We start from the raw sequence: 24,034 nt of genomic DNA, 5'->3' as shown, positions 1-24,034 counted from the left end.
TGTCGCCCCTGTCACGGACATAGATTGATCTGGTCAACTCCGTGACAAACACAAGGATAGAAAAGGGAGTATAATTATCCTCTCTGAAAATAAATAAATAAATAAATAAGAGAAGAGTTATTTAAACTGAAGAGTTCTGCTGGTAAAAGAACAATAAAGGTAAGCAGTCATGGATAAATATGTGTTGGAATTAGGTGGAGGTTTGTGGGAAAGGAGCAATGTTCTAGAACACAAACTAGTGGATGGAATGACAGGGACAAAATCTAATTAAGCTCGAAGTGGAATTTCACCATTTCTGAATGATAATGTGGTGAGTTTTCTGATAGTAAAAATGGACCAGACTGTTTTTGTGTGCTCGTCCGTTTTTCTGATTGTTCACATAGTAAGCACATAAGGCTGGTCTTAAATCCACAGGAGTTTTAAGAACTCTTCTATATCTGATAGAGCTATGCTGTATTCCTTGAACGTGCTCTTGGAGCCCCAGAAACAGCACATGCAGGACAATAATAGGGACTGCCTTTACAACCCAGCTCATCATCATTGTTATATTCTTGTGCTCTGTAAAGTCACAGTCGTACATTAAAGATTGTGCTGTTTTTCTTGAGACTTTCTCAAGTCCTCTTGCCCCTCCTGAGTAGCACTTAACAGTTCCAGGTTTATGTTCCCCTGTAATCAATTTGCAGACCTTACTCTATTTTTGTCTTCTGGGTTTGCAGAATTTTTTAGCTGTTTCTTAACATACTATCTGGAGTCTTTTAAGGCAAGGTTGAGTGGGGGCCTGGATTAATTGATCCAGTGGGTGGCAACTCTGCCCACATAGCAGGGGGGTTGGAACTAGACAATCTTTAGGGTTCCAACCAGCCCAAATTGTTCTATGATTCTGTGGGATAGAAGAAACTTTGTTAAACAATATTTTTTTTCCTTCAGGTGTAGGACAAGGAATAACAGTTCCACCTGCAAGAAAATACATTTCTATGAGATTAGTTCTGTTTTTCTATTTCCAAATTTGGCAGCTTTAGAACTGTTGAAACGTCCTGTATTATTTTTATTCACAGTGGAATTGCCAGGTCACGACCTGAACAAATGGTTGAGCACAGGCAAGAAGGCATGGCTGACCCAGGATGCTCAGGTGCAAGCAACACGCTCCTCCTGAGCTGTCACTTGTTGTCAGAAAGGGTGAGCTAACTCTTCTTCTTTGTCATCTTCTATTGCTCCACAGCACTTGTATCTCAGTAGAATTGTCACTGCCTCCTTTTCCCAGACTTCATTTATCAATGTTTCTTTCTGTTTGTATTTTGTGCTGAACGCAATTTTTATTAATATCCACCAGGAGACAAGCAAATGCAGTGACTGAAGGAAAATGGAAGAGAATAAACTTCCTCTGAGTAATATTTAACATTTTTTTTGTGACTAGACTGAAAAATGTTAAAAGCACAATGCTTTTCAGTTGTACTACCAATGAAAGTAGATACCGTTATACTTGTTAGAAGTGATCAATACCATATTTCTCTCGTGCTCTTATTCTGCGTAAAAAGGACAATTCCTAGCATGATGAAAGCTAGTGGAATCTGTAATTAGTCTATTAAGGTGCAAATTGTAAGGGAAACAGAAATGTATGGTTATTGTTTCCTTTAGACAGCATTTGACTTCCGTAAACTAGAGTTGACTATAAACATGATCAGGGCAAAACAGCACTTAAACATTCTGTCAAATTTGTTCCGTTTCTGTTTATTACTTATATTAGTGACAAAGTGTCTCTGTCAGCCAGTCTATAGTTTTTATGTAATAAGTACATAAACCTGAACAAATATTTTTTATTTCTTAAAAACACTAGGTGGGCATTGAAGCTAGAAATGCTGTCATGTAATTGTATCAAATAGTTTGCATTAGACTTAGATCTTCAGATATTTCTCCTTGTAGCAATCTATATTGATTGATCTGTTAAGGTAATAATAATAATAGTTGAGTTATGGAAATATACATCAGAGAGCAGTATCCAACCTGTTACGGCTTTCACGATGTTGGTTCACATCTAACAGGTTACTGGGGATATTTAAATATTTGTATATTTAAATGCTTTTATCCAAATTTGTGTTTTATTTAGATTGCCTGTGTTGTTCTAATACTAAAACTTGAAGTTAGCTGTTACTCTGCTACACTGGTAAGGTGTTCAATGACTTGATAATGTATGCTTGCTACTCAAAGGACGGTCTTCAAAAGATCTCTCTATTAGGCACTCTGTGCTCATTTAGTAGTTCAAGCATTCATCTAAGGTAGTTTGAAACTTAGCTAGTTTAACACATAGCTAGGAGCCTACATGCTTAATTTAACTGACTTGTAGATATGCTTAAAGAAAAATAAAGAATTAATAATATATACTGAGTAAGTTCTTTATCTAATATGAGAACAATAGATATGTGAGTAATATAGACAGTAAAACAACTATGGATATAACAGGGCTTAGACAGTGATAGATGACACCTTCTTTTTTAGATATTTAGTAGGTAAGGTGTCTCTTGGGACTATTCTTAGCAAGCCAAAACCTTCCCAAAGTGAAAAATAAATAAATAAATAAATAAATTTGATTACTGTGTCCTTCAGTGAGACAAATTTATTATTCTACATTTAGAACTTTGCCATATAGATCATTTCTGCCAACATCAGATTCATTTCTTCCAAGGGTATACATACCAATACTGTGGAATGCCCAAAAAAGCATTAAAATATGAAATGATATTGGAAAAACAGAATCAAAGCTCTGTAGTCTACTACCAGTATAGCAAAGACCATTTACATGCTCCAAACCTCACTGCCATTCTGGGCAATTCCTTTGCTCAGACAGAAGTTGGCCTATGGCATTGCTGCCACCAGCACCTTTCCTGTTTGTCAGAAATCGCCAAGTTTTGCTATGAAATATTCATTTCCTCTAGATCCAACTGCTCTATCCTGTCAAGAGGATGACTGTCAGCCTCGAAGGCAGCTGTACATGTAAATTAATCACTCTGTTTTTATCAACAGCAAATACATTTCTCCAGAGTAACTTCTTTTTAAAGAAAGAAAAAATCCCTTTAACTTTACAGTCCACAGCACTAAACGCAAGACTGCAGCTGAACTGGATGCAGGAAATTTTTTCTGGAGAAATTTCTCCATCTCTTCCTGGCAGAAAGGTAAGAGGACAAAAATGCTTGCCTTTAGGGGAGAAATTGAAGCCTGTTTGCATTTTTTTTTGCTCATCTTTTAATCCAATCTCACCAGTAGAGCTACTATTTAATCCAATTGGGTGAGTCCTTGCTGGTAATTGTACCTAATGCAAGCAAAAATACAGTACCAAACATTTTCTCTGAGATTAGATCTGAAAATTTTCTGGTAAGTATCAGCTTAGAAAATTCATACTGAGAAATAATGATTGCTATTGTGGAAAAAATAGAACAAAACAAAACCAGCTCTGAAGTATTCAATTCTAAACAGTGATAAGACTATGTCAAAAAATATATTCACAAGTAAATTTTGCTGATTAATTTCCTATGAAATTGAAAAATAAAACAAAAAAATTCTCTTCTTGCTGATTTTATTATTTTACAACCATAGCGTAATCTCAGTTCTCAAAATGCAAACTGTACAGTTACTGATGTGAAGCTATAGGTTGGTCATGTGAGTATTTTTAAGATCACAATGGCTTTCATACCTCCCAGACAGAGGCACCTGAACTTAGCAGCTAAAGTCTTTGCATGCTCCCTTCCCAACAATAGTTGCTAGTTGCTTGGAAAAGTAACTCAAGTCTGCAATGCAAGGAGAGAATGAATGAATGACTCTTCCCAGGCAGGGTATCAAGAGGCAATTACTGAAGTTGCGTTTCTTGCCACATCAGCAGTCACATGAGCAGTTTCTAAAACTTCCAGTTCAAAATTTCAGTAGGAAGCAGTGGTACCAGCAAGTCCTCCCTGAAAGGAAATTGATTATTCTACTATGAGAGTTTGTTCCTGCAAAGAAATAGAAACTTTGCTTCTACAAACCAATCAATTCACGAACACAAAGCATATAGAGACAGTTGTTTTCAACTTTTTTTCAACTGTGCACACCTAAATATTTAGAGTCTTTTCAGCGTTTTACTGTTAAGACACAGGCAGGCTTTTGCTTGTCTTTTGTTTGTTTGTTTCTTTTTTTTTTTTTTTTTACTAATTCTCATATACCATAGAAGTTCACAGGTGTCCAAGGTTTGGTGATCACACATTGAAAGCTGATGACATGGGAACAGGAATGCACCTTCATGTTTTTCACCTTTTTGACAAAAGTATGGCAAGTTCTCTGAATCTAGAATCCACAAATATTCACAAGGAATTCCATCTAGATTTCAAGTTAGAAAAGAAAGAGAGAGACCAGTGGAACAAAACTGCTTCTGGAACAGCAAAGAAGCACTCCGAGCCAAGTGCTTGAAAGCAGCTGTGAAGTGACAAAGCTGTCTGGCATCATCATTGCATGCTTGTCCTTGGAATGAAGAGACAAGCAGGTTCTGCCTTACTCATGGAGTTCTACCACAACATTTTCGTGGTATGAGAGCTCTTTGTTCTTGGAAAAGAAAGATGACAGGATGCAGAATAGTGATTTTTCCAAAAGCTTTATGTAGTCTTCTTAGAGAATGCTCCATTTTATGTGTTTTCTTGCCTTCATGCCTCAAATTTCTCTCAGCACAATCATCCACTGCTTGCTTTCAGAGTGACACTGGAGGTATTTCATGAGTTTCCTTTGTATCTGCAGTTACTTCAGTAATTGTTTCTTTATCTATTAGATTTGAAATACGCCTATGAGGTATTGATTTCTAGCATCACAGCCTAGGTGATAGCTTTCCATTCAATCATCCTTAATAACCTATTCCACACCTTTCTCTGCTGCCTGTCTCTACAGCTGACTGCAGTATAAACCACCAAAAAACTTTTGTTTCTCTGTGGATTTAAACAGTAGTTGTAAAGTGATGTGAATTCCCAAATGCAGATTGACAAAATGAACTGAAAACTGAAAATCAGAGAAAAGAAGAGAAGAAAAACAACTTTCAGACAGACAGTATAATAAAAAGTGTGGAAGTACTTCTAGTAATTCTTAAAAATATTCAAAAGTCGAAGTCCCAGAAGAATGAAATGAATTTCTAAATTGCATTTGGCATCCTGGTAACATTTCTCTCAAGGAGAGAGGACTCTCCTCTTAGCGAGGACATGTGCTGTTTTGGGGCTTTAAGAGAAATTTCCCTTTTTAATTCCCTCTAATCCCCACATTTTCTAGCTTGACCTATACTTGAAAATAACCAAGAAAGATATTTAAGACTCCTACTGAAATTTAACACAGAGAAAAATCTTGACAGGATGGAAACTGTGGGTAGGATTCTGCATGTTTTAGAATTAGCACCAGTGCTGGCATAGAGAATCTTTCAGTTTGCATTACATACTGTCAACAAACAATAAAGGAGCCACATTAACCACGATTTATTCTGTTACCATGAGATCATGTGTGGGCACTCTTTTAACAACTGTGAAGACCTTAAGCATCCATTCACTTATGACAGTGTACAGCCTATTTCTTTTTTTCTATTAATGTAAAAATATCTCATTTTCAGCTGAGATAATGTTGATTTTATTCACAGTATCTTCCTAGTGTCACATGTGCAGGTCAAGACAGTCTGGGTTATTCCTTCCCCAGGCAAAGGCAAATCTCTTAGTGGGATTACTTTTGCTCTGGGACCTGGGTGCATGTGGAAGGATGGGGATGTCTGCTGTGTACCTCAGAGTGATTTGATGCTGGGTGAGAATAGCAAATAACTGCATGATGTTAAATTGCTACATATTAATGCAGGCCATCATTGCAGTTGTTATATGAGTTATTAGCAGTGAAGCAGTAAGAATCACTCAGGTTAAAGAAGAATGAATTCTGATGAAACCAGAGCTGTCTTCTGGTAGCTCAACACTGAATCATCCCTCTTGCACTGAAGGACTGTTATGACAGATGGATTTCAAAGGAAGATAGCCCATAAACTATGGAAAGAATATGAGTGTATTCATATATTAAAAATTAAAAAAAAAAAAAAAGCAGAATAAGTGATGATTATTTCTTAGGATGTGTACAACTGTGGGAACTCAGCATGATATAAATGGTATGGAATAAGGGGTGGCTATTGCCTTAGCTTCTGCTGGGAAAGAGTTGTTTTTCTTCAGAGTGTCTGAAGATATGATATAAAACATATGATGCTATGTTTTGGTTTCAGGACAAAAACAATGTTAATAACACAAGGTGTTTGTAGTTGTTGCTAAGCAGTTCTGTACAGAGCCAAGCAGAGCCAAGGCTGTTGCTTAGCTCCTACCAGATAGGGTGTGGGGGGGCCATGGAGATGGGAGGGGACAGAATCAGGACAGCCGACTTAAGCTGGTCAAATAGATATTCCACACCAGACAACATCATCCAGAAGGAAAGCTTCTGACAGGGGTGGGAGTTCACCAGGCTTCTTTCTGCTGCTTGGAGGCTAGCTGGGCATCAGTCAACAGGTAGTGAGCAACTGCTTGAGCATGACTTGTAACATGCATATATGTACATTTGTCGTAACTATTATCCTTCTTTTTTTCCCTTCTTCCTTTTCTCTATCTTAGTAAATATTTTATTTCTACCTACAAGTTCTATTTTTATTTTTTACTGTATTTCCCCAATTATCTCCCCCATCCTACTAGGAAGAGTAGAAGTAAGCTAATGACTGTGGGGTGCTGAGCAACTTTCTGATAGAACTACAGTAAAAAATAATAGCAAACTAATTAACAGCTAGTTCATTACCCTAGAAGGGCATAACCTTATGTTTTCTTAGTGAGTATCTAACACAACGTAGATAGAACCATGGTCATTGCACATCCTGATGGACCATAAAAATAAAAGACTTTTAGAGTTTTTTTTTTTGTTTTGTTTTGTTTTTATTAGTAAGAATTTTTTTTTAAATACATTTTTAAGGTACATAAATGACTTTGTGGTAATGTTCTCTTTAAAAATTCTTTCTCCTTCAACCTTTCTTGCTTCTGAAGATGCTGTTAAATAACTCCTCCATCTTGTTGGTTTTACACAAACCCCAGAGTCTACCTCCCCTTCTACTTGCAGTCTTGGGATCTGCCCAGGGACACAAAATAAACCTAGTTTGGGTCCTCTGTGTAACCTGAAGGAAATGGTTCTTACCTATGCATACTGATTGCTATACAGATTCCCACTGTCAATTTTTTTATGGGAATATTATCTTTTGTATAGATACATTATCTTTCACACAAGGTTCAGTCACTGATAAATGTAATGGGATATCTCCTGAATTACAGCAGTCAGAATAACAAGAGAAAAGCTATTTAAAATATATAAATAGCCTAAGCTTCATCCTTATTTCAGCACCCACTGAAGTTGAAGGCTAATTTTTTCTTTTATGTTTAAAAGTTCTGGGTTGAATCTGTTGAAGCAAGGAACAAAAGTTCCTTAAAAGCAGGAGTAGAGTATGAAAAAATCAATAGCAGCCTATTTCAAGGAGTGAAAGGATGAGTCAAGGATGATTTACTCAGTCCAATTCCAGTGTCTCATAGGGAAGGCCTTGCTGATTTTTCTTTGTTTTTATTTTCTTCTTAAATTCCAGTGATTAAAGGCAGTTCCTGTCAGAGGAAGGAAGCTTTAATGCAAAGCTGAGGTAGTCCAACTGCAACTCAGAACAGTCAGAAGTATGATGTACAATTCCCTCATCACAAAATGTAATAGAAATTATTCTCTGGGCTTTGTGAAATATTGGGATGTAGAGTTTATGTATGCTTTTATACTGTGCTTTCATTTAGTACTTCAGCAGATAGTCTATGTAAAAATGCTTGAAGTAAGGCCTTCAGCACATGACTACAATATAATTTTATAGCTAAAATAAGGTACTGACTTTTACATTTAGTATTTATTTCATGAATTTTGATTACTCCACTTTCTGGCAAGCAGGGACCAATTCTGCAATCAGTACCACAAATATTAAAGATTGCAGTAGACGTAGTTTCCTTCTTGAAGTCTGCATAAATGCTGATGTATTCACTATAGTTAGTTTTGCCTTACAAACAAGTAATAGAAAAAATTACAAAAACAAGAAGCAAATGCATACTTGGAGAGTCTTACAAAGACTTATTAGGCTGAAAATGACAGAAAACTTTCAAAATCAAATTGACTGGTATTCTACCATCGTGACTTTTCTCTATTTCATACAGGCATGGAAAGCAGCAGAAACAATTGTCGCTAATTACCGGTCGGAAGGATTATTAAGTAGACAATTAAAAAAAACCAAAAATATTAACTCCAGTTTTCATTTTTCACATGACTGTTGTATGGAATTTTATTATTGTATGGAATATGTTGGCTTACATGGATCAACTTCCCTTTTGATTCATGGATGTGAAGTAACCCGACAGAATTACATGCTTTTGAAGATGATTTTTTTTCATAATACAGAGTAGCTATTTGGAAATCTGAGCTGTAAATAATACTACCCTATGATATGGTTATTCTACTTTTGAGGCTGCTAAAATTATATGATATTTTATGTAAGAATTCTAAAGTGATAAAAAATAATAATGTAAAAAATATAAATAAATGTCTTTTCAAATACATTAATAGCAAAGCAAGGGCCGAGGAGAGTCTTTATTCTATACTGGATGTGGCTGGGTGCATTACCAAGAGGAAGGAAGAGAAGGAAGAGGATGAACACTCAATGCCTTCTTTACTTCTGTCTTTAATAATCAGATCAGTTATCCTCAGGGTACTATTCCACTGAGATGTAAGATAGGTATGAGGAGCAAAATAAACACCCCCTAATTCAGGAGGAAAGAGTTAGCAACCTCCTGCTCCACCTGGACTGTCACAAGTCTATGGGGCCAGATGGAATCCAACCAAAAGTGCTGAGGGATTTGATGGAAATGCTCTCCAAGCCACTTTCTATTATTTATCAGCAGCTCTGGTCAACTGGGGAGATCCCAAATGGCTGGGGACTCATCAGTGTGATGCCCATCTACAAGAAGGGACAGAAGGAGGATCCAAGGAACTACATGCCTGTCAGCTTGATTCTGGTATTGGAGAAGATCATAGAGCAGATAGTCTTGACTGTGATCACACAAAATGTGTGAGACAACAAGGCTTACTCACCATGAGCTCATGAAAGGCATTTCCTGCTTGACCAACTTGATCTCCCTCTGTGACAAGATGCTCCACGTAATAGATGATAGAAAGGCTGTGAATGTAGTTTTCCTAGACTTTAGTAAATACTTTGACACAGTATTCTCCTGGAAAAGCTGGCAGACCATAGCTAAGGCAGGATCAATCCTTGCTAGTAAATAGCTAGGTGGATGGCTGGGCCCAGAGAGTAGTGGTGAATAGAGTTAAATCCAGCTGGCTTGGCCTATATCTCATTTAATAACCTTTATTGATGAGCAGGACCAGGAGACTGAATACACCCTTAGTTAAGTTTGTAGATGACACCAAACTGGGAGAAAAATGTTCTGCATGAAGGTCAGAATACTCTACAAAGGGATCTGGGTAGTTGGACCAATGGCCTGAGACCGATTTTATGAGATTCAACAAGACTAAGAGCCATGTCCTATACTTCAGTCACAACAGCCTCATGCATTGCTATTGGCCTTGGTCAGAATGGCTAGAAAGTTGCACAGCAAAAAAAGGATCTGGGGATGTTAGCTGATAAATGTCTGAATGTGAACAAGTAGTGTACCCAGGTAGCCAAAAATGCCAATGTGATCCTGGTTTGTCGTGTAGCCAGCAGGATTAGGGAAGTCATTTTCCCCTGTTCTCAGCCCTGGTGAGACCTTACATAGAAAATTTTTGAGTTGGAAGTGACCCTTAAGGGTCATGCAATCCAACTACCCTGCAGTGGACAGGGACAATCCACAGCTAGATCAGAGTTCTCAGAGCCTCATCCACCCTGACCTTGAATGCCTCCAGGGTTCACATAACTGGGCAACCTGTTCCAGTGCTTCAATGCCCTTACTGAAAAAAACTCTTTTCATATGTACGCTCTAAACCTCCCCTCTTTTAGTTGAAACCATTTCCTCTTGTCTTTTCACAACAGACTCTGCTAGAGAATCTGTCCCCTTTTTTCTTATAGTCCACCCCCTTTCGCTACTGCAAGGCTGCTTTCAGGTCTCCTCACAGCTTTCTGAAATTCTGCCCAGCCTTCAGTATCCTATGTTGGTATCACTACCACATGTGTCTACACATCTTCCATCAGTTGACAGTTTCTTGTGGAAAGTGCAAAAAGTATGCCTTGAACCCTTTGGAACCCTACCCACCTGCCACTCTGCCAAGTCTCTGCTTGGGTTGTCTCAACAGAGAATCAATTATATGCATACAGAGTGAAGGCAGGCTGTGCTCTCAAGTTACATGCTGCGTTTAGTGACATTCGGAGTGGTCCTAATGACTTTTCCATTCACCAGCTGCAGTGCAACCTGTCTTGCTAGGAGTCAGTTGTGCCTGTAGTTTCTTCTATGTCTTTTTTCATTGGATTTTGCACTATTGATGGATTTTATATTATTGATGTGTGCCAACAGGTGTAAGCAGAGGGGGTGCCTGTGTTTCAGCACTGACACAAAGAACTTCCTGTTGAATATCAACCTGTTATGCATGAAAAAATATATATATTTATCTGTAATATTTAAATGTTTGTGTGATCTGTGTAAATGCATTATGCTATTCAAAATTTAGCTGAAGTGAGTTAAATTTAAAGGAAAAAACACTTAGCCTGTGTGTAAGAATACTCTTATGTGCAAAGCACAAGATGTCTTTTTCTTTAGGTCCCTAGCCTTATCTAAAGTCAAAGCAAACAGACTGCAGAATTCTCTGGAGTAACTGGCAGGCTGGAGAGTCACATGATTCCCTGAGGTTCTGTGCATAAAAGAACTGCAGAGTGAGGCTAGAGGTATAAAAGTTCTCCCATGTATCGCATTTCTTCAGTTTAAAATTCTCAACTTTCTGCAATATACCTACAGGATCACATGTATTTTACCAAAGATATGCCGAAGTAGTATTTTGGTCTTTTTCCATCAGGTCTTTGTGTCTGTGTAGTTAAAAAGACTAGTGACGGTTCGGGCTCCTTCCAGGCTTTGGTGAGCACTATATGTCCAGTTACAATAGCTTAACACTAACCGCTTATTAAACTGTCAAGAACGTGTAAGTTAAAGAGTCAAGAGCAGCAAATTATCACTCAAATGCTGGGTATTCTATCAAGGTGTTTGTAAGCTCGTGGTGTTAAGAACAGAGAGAAAAAGGGACGTTTCAGAATACAAATGTGATGAAAAATGCCAGTAATTAATACCAAGACAGGAACACATGCATGACTTCCAACAGTGACTGATAGAATTTAACATTTACAAGACTGTAAATAGCAGCACTAGCCAAACTGAGAGAAGCTTCAATGAAAATACACCAGTGTTTTTGTAAATGACATTTAGAAGTGGGTTATTCCCTGTTCAATTTGTTTTATGAGTAGTCGAGGATCTGAGTTGCAGCTTTCAGCTTTTGAACTGTCTTATTGTGAACAAGAGCTCTCACTTCTTTCAATTTCCCAAAGTTCCCGGGAATGACTCTGAATGAATAATACAAGGGAATAGTCTGGTGAGCCAGTGGACTTTGACCTTTCCACATGTAAGTTTGATAACCTTGGAGAAGGTCCTTTTCTTCGGGAAATATTCACCAAATAATTGAACCTGTACAATAAAACACCCAGTTTTTTTCAACAGAAGAAATGTACAACTTAAAAGTTCATTAAGAAATGCGATGACCCATACACTTGATGCATCTGAGTTAAAGTTTTGAAACTTGGGTACTTTGCTGTGTTAAAGCTGTATGTTGTACTACTGCTCAAAAATCTCTTGCCATCTTAATTTTTCTTTGTTATCAAATCAATTCTATTTACTGAAAAAATTGATACCCTACATCAATAAAAGAGTATATATTTAAGAAAAAAAATTTTTACACTTCAAAATGATGTACATGACATCAATACTTTGGAAAATCCTATGGCCTGCAATCAATCTGCAAGCATGATAACTACTATGAATATTTACCATTTTGGTTGCAAATGTGGAAAGTCACTTCTAAGTGATGAAAAGAACTTGAGAAGTGAATTGTTCAGATAATCTTGAGACTTAGCATGTCAGAAAAACAGAAATAGAAGAGAGTGACTATTATTTTTAACTTACGTTTCTATTCTCCAGAAAGTAGGCATCTCAATATAGTAATATATTACTATCTAGAAGGTGATTTGCAATCAGCAGTTAAATGCCATCAAAGGGATCAAACTGTCTATTTATTTGTTTGGTTGGTTAAAAATGTTTTAAAATTGGCATTGTGTACAACCTTAGGACTGGACATTTCTTCTCTTCGTAAAACTGCAAAAAATTAATGTTCTAAAAGCCATAGGAGGGAGCTTAGAAGCCAGATAAGGCCAAGGGCCTCATGTTAATTTCAGGTATTTTATCCAGTAGCATTTTTTCTCCAAGTCTGCAGGTAAAATCTGATATGAAGTTTCTAACATAAATGAAAGCAACATACACTTCAACTATTTGAATGATACTCAGTTTGAACAAGATGGCCAATCTGTTTGTTGAAAAGCTAGTGATAACTAAAGCTTTAACCTTAAACTTTTAGCCTCGTTGGAAGTGTAAAAGATCATAGTGGATACTGCATCCTTTTCTCTGGACAATTGCCCAATTTGATGCTACCTACTTGAAGGAACAATTGAATGTAAGTAAACAAGGGATGTTATAGACTCACTAACAATGCAATATAAAAATTTCAGCAGATGTAAATGGGAGCTTCTGTGTTTTTTGCTTGAATTTCCAAACTCAACACTTAAGAGAAAAAAACAGATAATAGAAACACAGTAAGTAAATTATAGACTAGAAGAATGAATTGCAGAAGAAACAGATGGAGCTGAACAGTTCCATCCTCTCAATGGAAAGAGTGTAAAAATGCCATTCAGACATTATTGCTGAAGTATATGAGGTATCAGAAGTGTGGGAGGCAAATAATACATGAATAAATCCAAAGTCTCACTGCTCTAGTTGGCTCCACTATTGAATTTTGTGGGAAAATTCAAATAAAGTTTTTGCCTCTTTTTCAAAATGGTTGAATTTGAGAAATCTAAGCAAGAATTTATGCGTTAAGCAGTTCTGTACATCTGTTGGTGTAGTTTTTCTAAACAGCAGATGTGGTTCCTAAACAGTTTGCACATGAAAAGATATGGATAAATAATGTCTAATTTTGAATTGACATCAATATTCTTCACATATAATCACACAGGATAAAATATATAAATGTTTGTATAAAATCATAGCAAGAACTAAGTAATTTACAGAAATCTCCATATAAATATCTTTCAGAGCCATGTGTTTTCATGAAGAGTATGCAGTTCTACTTTTTGCCCTTCAGGAAAATGTCTTCTTTTCTTATATTCTTAAGATAAGCAGATTATGCAGCGGTCTTCTAATTATTCAATTCACAGGCAAAATCTGTACAAAATTTTCCTGATCAAATACATGGAAGCAACTGGTCTAGTATATATTCTGTCACAATGATTTTACAATTAACAGGAAAATGCGCAGTTTTTAATGTCAAAGAGAAAGTTTAACATTGCAATTGCCATTTCTGAAAACTGATGAGAGTCTGAGATAGCACTTCTCTCAGTATTTCCAGGGTTACATTATACTGACCTAATATTGTTAAGACAACACTTCAAGTGCTTTCCTAAATTGTTTCAAATATATAATTTAGGTTGCATTAAGCTAAGTTTAATTTCTGCTGGATCTTTGTGCTGAAATGATTGTTAAATATATCAGTACTTCTTTAGCATATTTTAGTAAATGGAAATGGTAAAATGTTCCCCTTCAATAACATCAACTTCTTTTTTAACTATTGTATCAACAGGGATTATGTTTGTACTATTCAAATGCTTTCTACATTAGATGCATTCAGACAATCAGTGAAATAATGCATTTTATTTTTAGTCACAGGTGGGAAGTATCATGAAATTCAGCTCTGTAATTTGCCTTTCTTGTTTTTGTTTTTGTTTATTTTTTCTTTTCTTTTTTAATCTTTCTGGTTCTGTTTGGCAAAGAGTGGCATGAGAATCTAAATCTTCCCAGCTCTTTTGCACTTACGTGAAGATCTATAAAATACTGTCACCTTTCTTAAAGTAACTCTGGCCTGTAGATAGTGTTGTGCCATACACCCTAGAATATGTCTCGGTACAGGAAACACAAATTCTGGCCACTAAACAGCTGGACAAACTTCCTCTCCTCTTAGCATCCCAAAGAAGCCAAGGCTGCTGCTCTCCTGTTCTGACAATTTACAGTTCTGGACAATGCCAGCTGAAATACTTGGGACTTTCTTGATTACATGGATGGAAAAAAAGGAACGTTACAGACTGAACAGTTTACTGTCCCTGGGTGTTGGAAAAGTATCCAAAGAGCAATGCTTTCAAAAACAAACAAGAGATGTATTTTGGTTATTTGGTGTCAGCCCTAGTGAGGCTGTGCCTCGAGTACTGTGCTCAGTTTTGGGCCCCTCACTACAAGAAAAAAATTGAGTCTCTGGAGTTTTTGGGGATCTGGAGCACAAGTCTTAGGAGGAGTGGCTGTGGGAACTGGGATTGTTCAGTCTGGAGAAAAAGAGGCTCAGGGGAGACCTTATTACTGTCTACAATTACTTGAAAGGAGATTGTGCCTCTTCTCCCATGTAACAACCAACAGGACAAGAGGGAATAGCCTCAAGTTGCACCAGTGGACATTCAGATTAGACATTAGAAAATAACTGTTCTCTGAGAGAGTGGCCAGGCTGCCCCGGGAGTTGGTAGGGTCACCAGTCCTGGAGATCTTCAGGAAATGTTTGAATGTTGTTCTGAGGGACATAGCTTAGTGGGAAATGTTGGTGGTAGGTGGGTGGTTGGACTGGATGACCTTAGAGATCTTTTCCAACCTTGCTGATTCTATGATTCTATGATTTGGTAGAACAGCATACTCATGAGAGCTGTACAGCCATCCTTTTCTAGTGGTATACAAACACAACATAAAACCTTGGCTTATATGCATGAGTAAACAGCAGCTGTGGCTTGCATTATCTTCCTACCCCTGGAACTACTCTGGAGGTACTGCTTTCCACATTTGGACATGTTTGCAAACTACTAAAACTATCCAGGTCACTCTTACTCCCCACAGAACTTATTTCAGTAGCTGTACTTTGAAATGTTTAAAACTACACACTTCACAGAAAAAAAGAAAAATATAAAAAACTGGGGGAAACTTCTGCAGATGCACCAGTTGTCTATGTTTTCTACCATGGAGTACCTGTGCAGTGAATCTGAAGGTGGAGTATGCCCTTTAACTTGTGTGTAGTTAAGAAACTGAACAATTAAATAAAGCCCTGGTAAGTCTGATTGATTAATTTTATTCCCACTTTCCCATGATATTTCAAAGTGTTTATACACGAGACCCTTGTTTTCTCTCATTTGCTCTGCAAAAGTTTGCACTGTTCAGGACATTGTGCCTTGTGGTTATAAGCAAGAAGTTTTCAGATTTGACTAGTATACTAAGGACAAAAAACTGCATCATTTAGTAATTGTCTAAGTATCTACATGGCTGAGAGTTGCAGTTAGAGGTACACAAAGTAATGAAAGCCATCAGACAAACTGTTTATAAACTGTTCATCCTTAAGATATCTTAACCTACACAGTCGTGTAAATTATTGCAGCACATTAATGAGAAACAAGGCCACTAGCTTAGTTTATAGTTGTGATTAATCTGTTCTTAGCATGCAGTGCAGTAACAGGGACTGATGGACTTCTACAGACATGGTGCAAATACTGTAGTAAACAAATCTAGAAGAGTTCTTTATAATAAAATTTCTTTATAGAGACATCTTTTTTTTGTGGGTTTTTTTTTTTTGTTTGTTTGTTTTGGTTTTTTTTTGTAATTACATCTCATGTGTGAAAATTCACTCAAATCCAAACATTTTGTGTTCAAAATGCTTCTTACTTTTCTAAAGCTTCAACTGTGGCGAAGGAAAAGCACAACAGAAATAACTGATAATCCTTTCAATTGCTGATATATTTGTGACTCTATTTTCAGCTCAGCATTTTCAGAAAAAATGCATTGCCCGTGAATTTCAACTCTGTGCAGAGTTGAAATCAGATATCCAACTCAAAAATCTCATCTTGTCTCTTTACTAGAATTCTGTAAGCCCTTTCTTACCAGGGAAGCATATCTCTCATTTCACAATCACACCTTATTCATATCATTAATTTTTGGGAATATGGACATTTGTTAACAACTGTTTTCAAGCATGAAACACTAAAGAGTAAAATTTCATAAAAAATCTCTGATAAATACCTTGAGAACTTGCTAAGAATTGCTACTAACCACTTCCATCGGACAGATGCATCAGTTTCTCAAAAACAAGTTGAAATTTCCCACTATTTTAACGGTATTGTTGCCCTCTTTTTCTCAGTTTTAATAAGAAATATTAAAAAAAATGAACTTTTGTTTCTTATATACACTAAATACAATTATAAATATTTTTATATACATATATGTCATTTGCAGCCCAGGACATTTCCTCTTTTCTTGGTGTGACCCAGGCAAGCCAAAAGATTGGATGCCCACGATCTAAGAGAGTAAACTTGAAGCTCAAAGTACTCAAGAAAAATCAAGTTGCCTTCTGTCATCTCTTTATTTGCCTGAAGCGTGGTGAAAGAAGAATTCATCCTACCATGAACACACGAATTGAAGTTAAACATAGAAGAGTATTTCAAGGGAATGGTTTTGTGGGAAGCCAAGGAGAGCAGCACACAACAGCCTAATTTAGTAGAAGTTCTGCTTCTGTCAGAGTAGATAGAAAAACTGTAAACTGATCACTGTAAACTAGAATACATTAAAACATGTCAGAGGAGTCAATCACCTTCACTATGGAGAACTGAAATCTGTCTCTCCAAATGATATCACTGTCAGCAGTTGATATTCTACTCATTTGTTACTGAATGGAGATAGGAGCATTCTGTTAATTTTCTGGTAACAGAGATCAGGCTGAGCTACACACATGGACGTGCACACAAATGCAGGCACTAAAAATTTGGACTTGTAAAACAAACAAACACCAGCACAACACTGAGCATATGTACCCTTTAGAGGTGTTCAAAGAAAAAAAAAAGAAAAAAATAAGAAAAACACAGCAAAACAAACAGCAGCAAAAATAACAAAAATCGAAGAAATTATTTTATAAACTAGCAAGGAAATTTTGTAATGCTCTTGGCAATTGGAACGGGCTGCCCAGGGAGGTTGTGGATGCCCCGTCCTTGGATGTGTTTAAGGCCAGGTTGGACGGGGTCCTGGGCAACCTGATCTGAATGTGTGTGTTTGGTGGCCCTGCTAGGCAGGGGGGTTGGCACTACATGATCCTTGAGGTCCCTTCCAACCCGGGTGATTCTGTGATTCTGTGTGATTCTGTAATTAACCAAAGGAACTGTGAAGGGGAAGGCTTTCTGAAATCTGTTAGAATAGATACTGAAGAGATGATGGCTAAATCAAATAATTACATACATATGGAATTAATATTTCAAGGTTAAGTTTGAAATTTTAGCAATAAATATTTCACTATATATAAATGCAAATAAAAGTATAATTACTTTCATGAATTTAGAAGAAATTCTCAGCAATGGAACTGAAGCCATGGAATGTGAAAATTAAACTTTTTTGTCTTTCTCCTGCTTGTTAGCAGGATGTCAAAAGTGGTACGAGTTTATTCCTTTCTAGGTGGAAAGCTTTTTGTGTTTTAACAGATGATCTATGCATGGAGTGATGCAAATCCTGTATGAAAAATCCTAATTTCCATAATCAGTCAAATTGTGCCGTTTTGAATGTACTTATAATACATCTTGACAGAAAAATTTTATTTTAGATGCTACATTTAAGCAGGAACTTAAATTCAAGTGGAACTTCAATGCGTTCTGTTCTCTATAGAAATAAATACATGTCTACTTACTCAAGCAGAAATCATCTCTTGAATGAGGTGATCTTCCTTTCCTTTCTTAATTCTACCTAGTATTCATCTCTATGATTTTGGTATTGTTGCTTATGCTTGTAATAGAGAAAAATAGACAAAGGCCAATTTTCTCGGTTTGAGGACCAGCTGTCCAGCAGAGCTCATCTGTGTGTACTTGAGCTTCTTCCAAAAAACTGGGCTGGCCAAACCCAACTACATTTTGAGATTAGCCCCTATCCTCGAAACATATCATAGAATCATAGAATGGCCTGGGTTGAAAAGGACCACAATGATCATCTAGTTTCAACCCCCCAGCTATGTGCAGGGTTGCCAACCACCAGACCAGGCTGCCCAGAGCCACATCGCCATATGGAGGCATTGATTTGGTGAGTACTACTGATACAGACAAAAATATCAAAGGGTAATTTGCTTGTAGTTTAATACTATGCCCTAGTCCTGTAAAACATTAAATGTTTTGCCTAGGACAGAATTAGCATTGTATCATATCTTTGTGACCTATTTGGAAATTATTATTGTTTAAATTAATCTGCCTCACAGCTTCTTTGCTAAAGTTTCCTCTATGTTCACAACTTTTCTGTTCCTAACAGAAAGGACGACCCACTTGAAGAGGAATACTGAATAAAGATATGGCTTCCATTCTTCTGAGAAGCATAAAACCCTACACCTCCACAGAGTTTCTATTTGAATTGCTAGAATGAAAACTGTATTTCAGTATATAACTGTATGCTATTCCCTCACAATTTGTTCCTCTTATCTATTTGACCCATCTTCCCATGTTGCCAATAATTTCCTGTCCCTGTAAAGGCAGGTTGCCACAGGGAGCAGTCAGGCTGCACACAAGAGTTGTCCCTAGTACATTGCCTATGGGGACAAGCCAACATCACAAGTCTGCACTTTTACATATTCCAATATTAATGGATGAATACATGCAAACTTTTAAAGAGTCATTATTCTTCAAGACAGTCTTAATAGCACAGGTTCACATCTAATAACAACTAAAAACTACAAATCTCAGAGACTAGCTTACCTTACAGGCTAAAATAATTAGTGATGAAAAAAATAATAATTACCCCTATTATGACAAAATCAGCTTTCAACAGTCTAGCTTCACATTGGGAAAAGAAAACAAAATGTTATTTCTGGGCTGCAATTTCCAAGGTTGCTTAATATTCAGTGAGAATCTTCTAATCTTAACTCACGTTTTAAGAATGTCACAGCACATCTGTGCATCACTGCATTTTTTAAGGGCTTCATTGTGATCCATAATGGTTTTTACTAAAGGCTCTTAGCTGAAGAAAAAGCACTAATTGTTCTCCCTCCACAAATAAGCCCTAAAGATGTATTTCTACTTAAAGGAAACTGCAGCTTATCCAACTTCTTTACATTGTACACTGACATGATATACATTTTCTAAGAGTTTCAGCTGAGAATGGGTTTTGCAAATAAGACAATTTAAAGTTCGATCTTCCTTTCCGTTTCCTTCTATCATTCATGGTGATAGTGTTGTTCAGTACTGTGAAATATGGAACTTCAATATTTCAAGTGGCTTTTTAAAAGTATTTAGCAGAGCCAGGATGTTGCTTTGACAATAAAATTGATGATAAAACTCTATCTTCTATGAGAAGATAGTCAAGCCATCACTGAAAACATCAACTCTCATCTTTTTGTTGAGGTAAGTGCTTTCTGAATACATAAGATTACAAATGAGCCTACCCTATTTCTGTAATAATCCTTTAACAAAGTAATGGACGGCAGTGCATAAACAAGATTGTCCCTGCACTAATTATCATGGCACATTTCAGCCCTCAGGGAGTTTATCTGATTTATAAACCTTTGAAAAAGTGGTATGAATGTATAATTGAATTGTGACAGACTTCTAATTTTAGAGGCAACCGTATCAGTCAAATATTCTCAACACAACAGCATACATAACTAACTTTGACAAAGCAGTGGTGTTGTGATTTAATGTTGCTGGCACTTCGTATCCAGCTTACAGGGTATTCAAGATATCCTGTAATTCTTCCTGTACGTGCTCCTGTTAGGGCTCCACAAGATGATGTAATGAGAAATGGCAGTTGTAACTAAGACCCTTTCTCATTAAGGCATTCTTTTTTGTCATCAGAATCACTGAATATTTATTCATGTAGAAAGTAATAATTAGTAAATCTTATAATAAAAATAAAACTCAGTTCATGTCTTCCAAAGGCAAAGGCTTTTTTTTTTTTTTTTTTTCTCTTTGAAAGTCAAGACAATCTTAAATCAGTGACCTTAATATTGTTTTTAAGAAATAATGAAGTTAGAGCAATTCAGGTAGCGGATAGTTCTTGGCAATATGAAACATCTCTCAGAAAAGAGCTATATTGTGAATAAACACACAAATGCTTCCAAGCAAACTGCCTACACTTTCATTTAAAAGGCTGTTAATAAACGTTTGTTTACCCTGACAGCACATTCCATACTGATGACTGTTTCCTAGATGAAGGAATCTGAGTAACATATGAACATAGTGAAACCAAAAGGTCTGGAAAAATAAAAGCAGAGGAATATAGCTGCACAAATTCTGGCAATGGCTCTGTGTGCAGTTTGGAAGCTAATGAGTCCCTTCCCTACATGGGGCACACAGAGCTCCCATCCTGGTTAGAGTAACTGGACTAACTGTATTACGTCTTGAGATAAAGGAGAAATATTACATCATCTTTCTTATGTGTATAACTGTGCTGCAGAGTAACCTGTACTATAACCATTTTCTTTTGCCTCTAGATCTTTGGTCTACCTGGCCACAGATTTAAAACCAGATCACTGAATCAGCTCGTTCTGGGGCTTTCTAGGTGTGAGAGATGATTTGGTCTCAAATATGGAGTGTAATCTCTCTCCTCCATAAACAAGCAAGAGCAAATGCAAGTAAGCAGCATTTTTGCTCCCTCTATTAAGGTAATGCATGTGGATGTCTTCTCGATTTCCACCCCTTGATGTATCTCACCCCAGATGAACAATTATAGGTGATCTTGAGGCTGATGTTCTCCCCTTCTTCTCCACAAGTATTGGAGACAGGACACAGAGCCATACAATAAATTCAATATAGGTTTTGAGAAACCAAGCATGTTTGGGAGACTAAGGAATCCAAACATCTTTACATCAACAGAATTCTCCCATAGGGAGACACAGGGAAGATGGGATGAAGTGTACTTCAGCAGTGTGCAGTGTACAACTGATGTAGCTGACACTGGTATAGCATTGATGCTGAAAAAAAGAAAAGCGTAAGAGTTCTCCTCAGGTGACTCAATCCTGTGCCATTCCACCAGTTTTACACAAGTTTTCTTCCAACATTCTTCCCAGGCTTCTGTATTTACATTCTTGCAAAAATATCCTAAGGATTTCTTTCCCTTTAAAAGTGAACCTCCCCAATTTACTGTCCTCTTTGTCAAAATGACACGGTTCACTTCTGGAGCTAGCCCACTGTCACTCACCCATAACCTAAACACCAGCAGCCAGTGTCCAAATCCTCACAGGAAAGCAGCACTGAGAATTCTTTGTGACAAATTGTATCCAAGCAGAGCTAAAGACTGCAGCAGAATAATTGAAGAGTTGAAAAGTAGTAACTCAATACTCCCTTACTCACAGGAGGAAAAAGAAGGAGTGGGAAGGAGAGAAGGGAATTATGAAAGCAAAGTACTCTGCGTGTCTCAATCCTGAAAGTGGTTGCATCATTTTCACTGTGCTCTTTTTTTTTTTCTTCCTTTTTTTTTTTTTTTTTTTTTTCCCAAAAGATAAAATATTCTATTTTCCCCAAATCAGCTTAGTATACTGGCAATCCAGTTTAAATTAATAAATCTCTCAACATACAGATGAATAACTGCAGTGCTGTTATTTGTTATCACTAATCTTTGTAAGATAAAATAAAATACGTCGGTAAGTCAAATAAAAAAGGCTGATGAGTTTTTTTGAAGAAAAAAAGAATATTCAATTGCAAGTCTATCAAATTATCATTGTTCTTCTTTACTACATTATACTCATCCATTTTAAATCTTGTTTAACAGCAAAGATCAAATATTTGGTTGGAAGTATTCACTGTTATGTGTGCGAAGAACAGGATGGGTAAAACAGGCTGAAATACCTTCAGAAATTCAGTTTTATGAAATTGTAAAAGGAAGGCTGCTTTCCCAGAGTTCAAACATTTCCTTTCAGAAACTGAAGACTCTTCTACATTTAGAAACACATGGGTGACCTTTTAAACAAGGGGATGTTTGGAAGACTGGAGGCGTCTTCTTTCAGCGCTCACTGATATACATGCGCTGTGCACTACACAAGTACTGTGATTCAGCAGTGATGAAATTTTATTATAAAATTCCTACAACAATCTAAGTACGTATTTTTTCCATATAGAATGCTTGTAAATTACTTTTTATGTTTGTTTTTATGTTGGAAAATACTCAGATTTTCTGGATGCATTTTGAATGCTGTTTGAAATGTGTGTTAGTTTAAATTCAGCAAGATGGCTGTGATTGGATAAACAAGATAAATGACCACCTAGGTGAACTGAGCTGTTTAAAAAAAATAAAATCTGCATTTGAAAGAAAAGAGAGTACACAGCTGATATGCATAATGATTTTGCCAGAGTGCAGTGCTGGTGTCCCTGAGCAACATCTTGCTAATGCACTGTTGGATAAATTAAGATATATCCATGTTGATATAGGAATATACAGAAATCAGGAATTTGTGAGCACTTATTGTGCTACTAATTAGCTAATTAACTTGGTGAAATTCAAATATACATAGGTTGCTCCTAAAGTAACTCCTCCCTTTTACTCCCATGAAAACTACAACAGATGTGCAGTGCCATAATAAAACTATTTTCTGCATGGAGGAATTCAGTTCTGCGCCATTGGATCATATGCACTACCATGTAAGATTCCATTTTGTAAGACTGCCCCAATGCTGCCACCTATTGCGTGGCAACAAATTGTAATGAAATATTGGCAGCAAGGTTCAATCTCTGCTGTCATACACCCAACACCTGCCTCTGATGTTGTGGGCCAACATAATAAAATAGAAGGGATTTCTTCTGGAGCAGCGCTTGCGTTACCACATTCCATTTGGTTGTGTGATATTCAGTGACACTCTCATCCTTTTCATAAGGAGAAAGACCAGGTGTTGTGGTTTAATCCAACAGGTGTCTAAGCACCACAGTGTCGTTCACTCCCTCCCTCCCTTCCAGTGAGAAGGAGGAGTGAATCAGGAAGAAAAAAATCAGAGATCACGGATTGTTATACATCTATTTATTAAGATAATTCCTGTGAATTGTAATTAAAATCATATTTTGAGAGCACTTACCTAAGTAGGCTTGTGTAAGTTATATGTGCACCTATAGCTTACTACAATTTTATGTTCTGACTCAGATAAAATGTATAAGTTCCAGCAAGCAGAAATAAGACCAGATAACGATAATTTTAGTGTGCATAAAACCCAGCAACTTGCAGACCTGATTTTTCAAAAGATCTTCTCGTTTGAGACCAGTAGTTTTGACACCATAGGCAGATATATGTAACTCTGTCCTTCCCCATCTGCAGGCTGAAGTGAACATTTATCAGTGACTCTCAGCACTTATTGTTTTTCCTTCTAATTTTTATGATAACTATATATTACCACGAACTTCAATTTTTACATTATCCAACAAAATAATTACATGTACAGTTTAGTTGTAATATATATTTTTGTTATACAGTGTCATAAAATTGTTATACACGGCACCATCTGTTGGATAAGATAGCTACAACACATGAAAAATAGTCATTAGATTAGACAGAAACAAGCATACAACTAGAAAACAGAATAAAGAACTATAAAATTTTTTTAAAAGATTAAGCTGCGTACTAAAAAGCTCACATATGCAACTTTTTCTGTGAATTAGGGAATATATATGACCAAAGCACAGTTCTAAGGCTGCTGA

This window comes from Centrocercus urophasianus, unplaced genomic scaffold (assembly GCF_019232065.1).
Source record: "Centrocercus urophasianus isolate 14NV4802_14NV808 unplaced genomic scaffold, USGS_Curo_1.0 seq_31, whole genome shotgun sequence".
Classification (NCBI taxonomy): Eukaryota; Metazoa; Chordata; class Aves; order Galliformes; family Phasianidae; genus Centrocercus; species Centrocercus urophasianus.
This window is presented reverse-complemented; position numbering follows the sequence as displayed.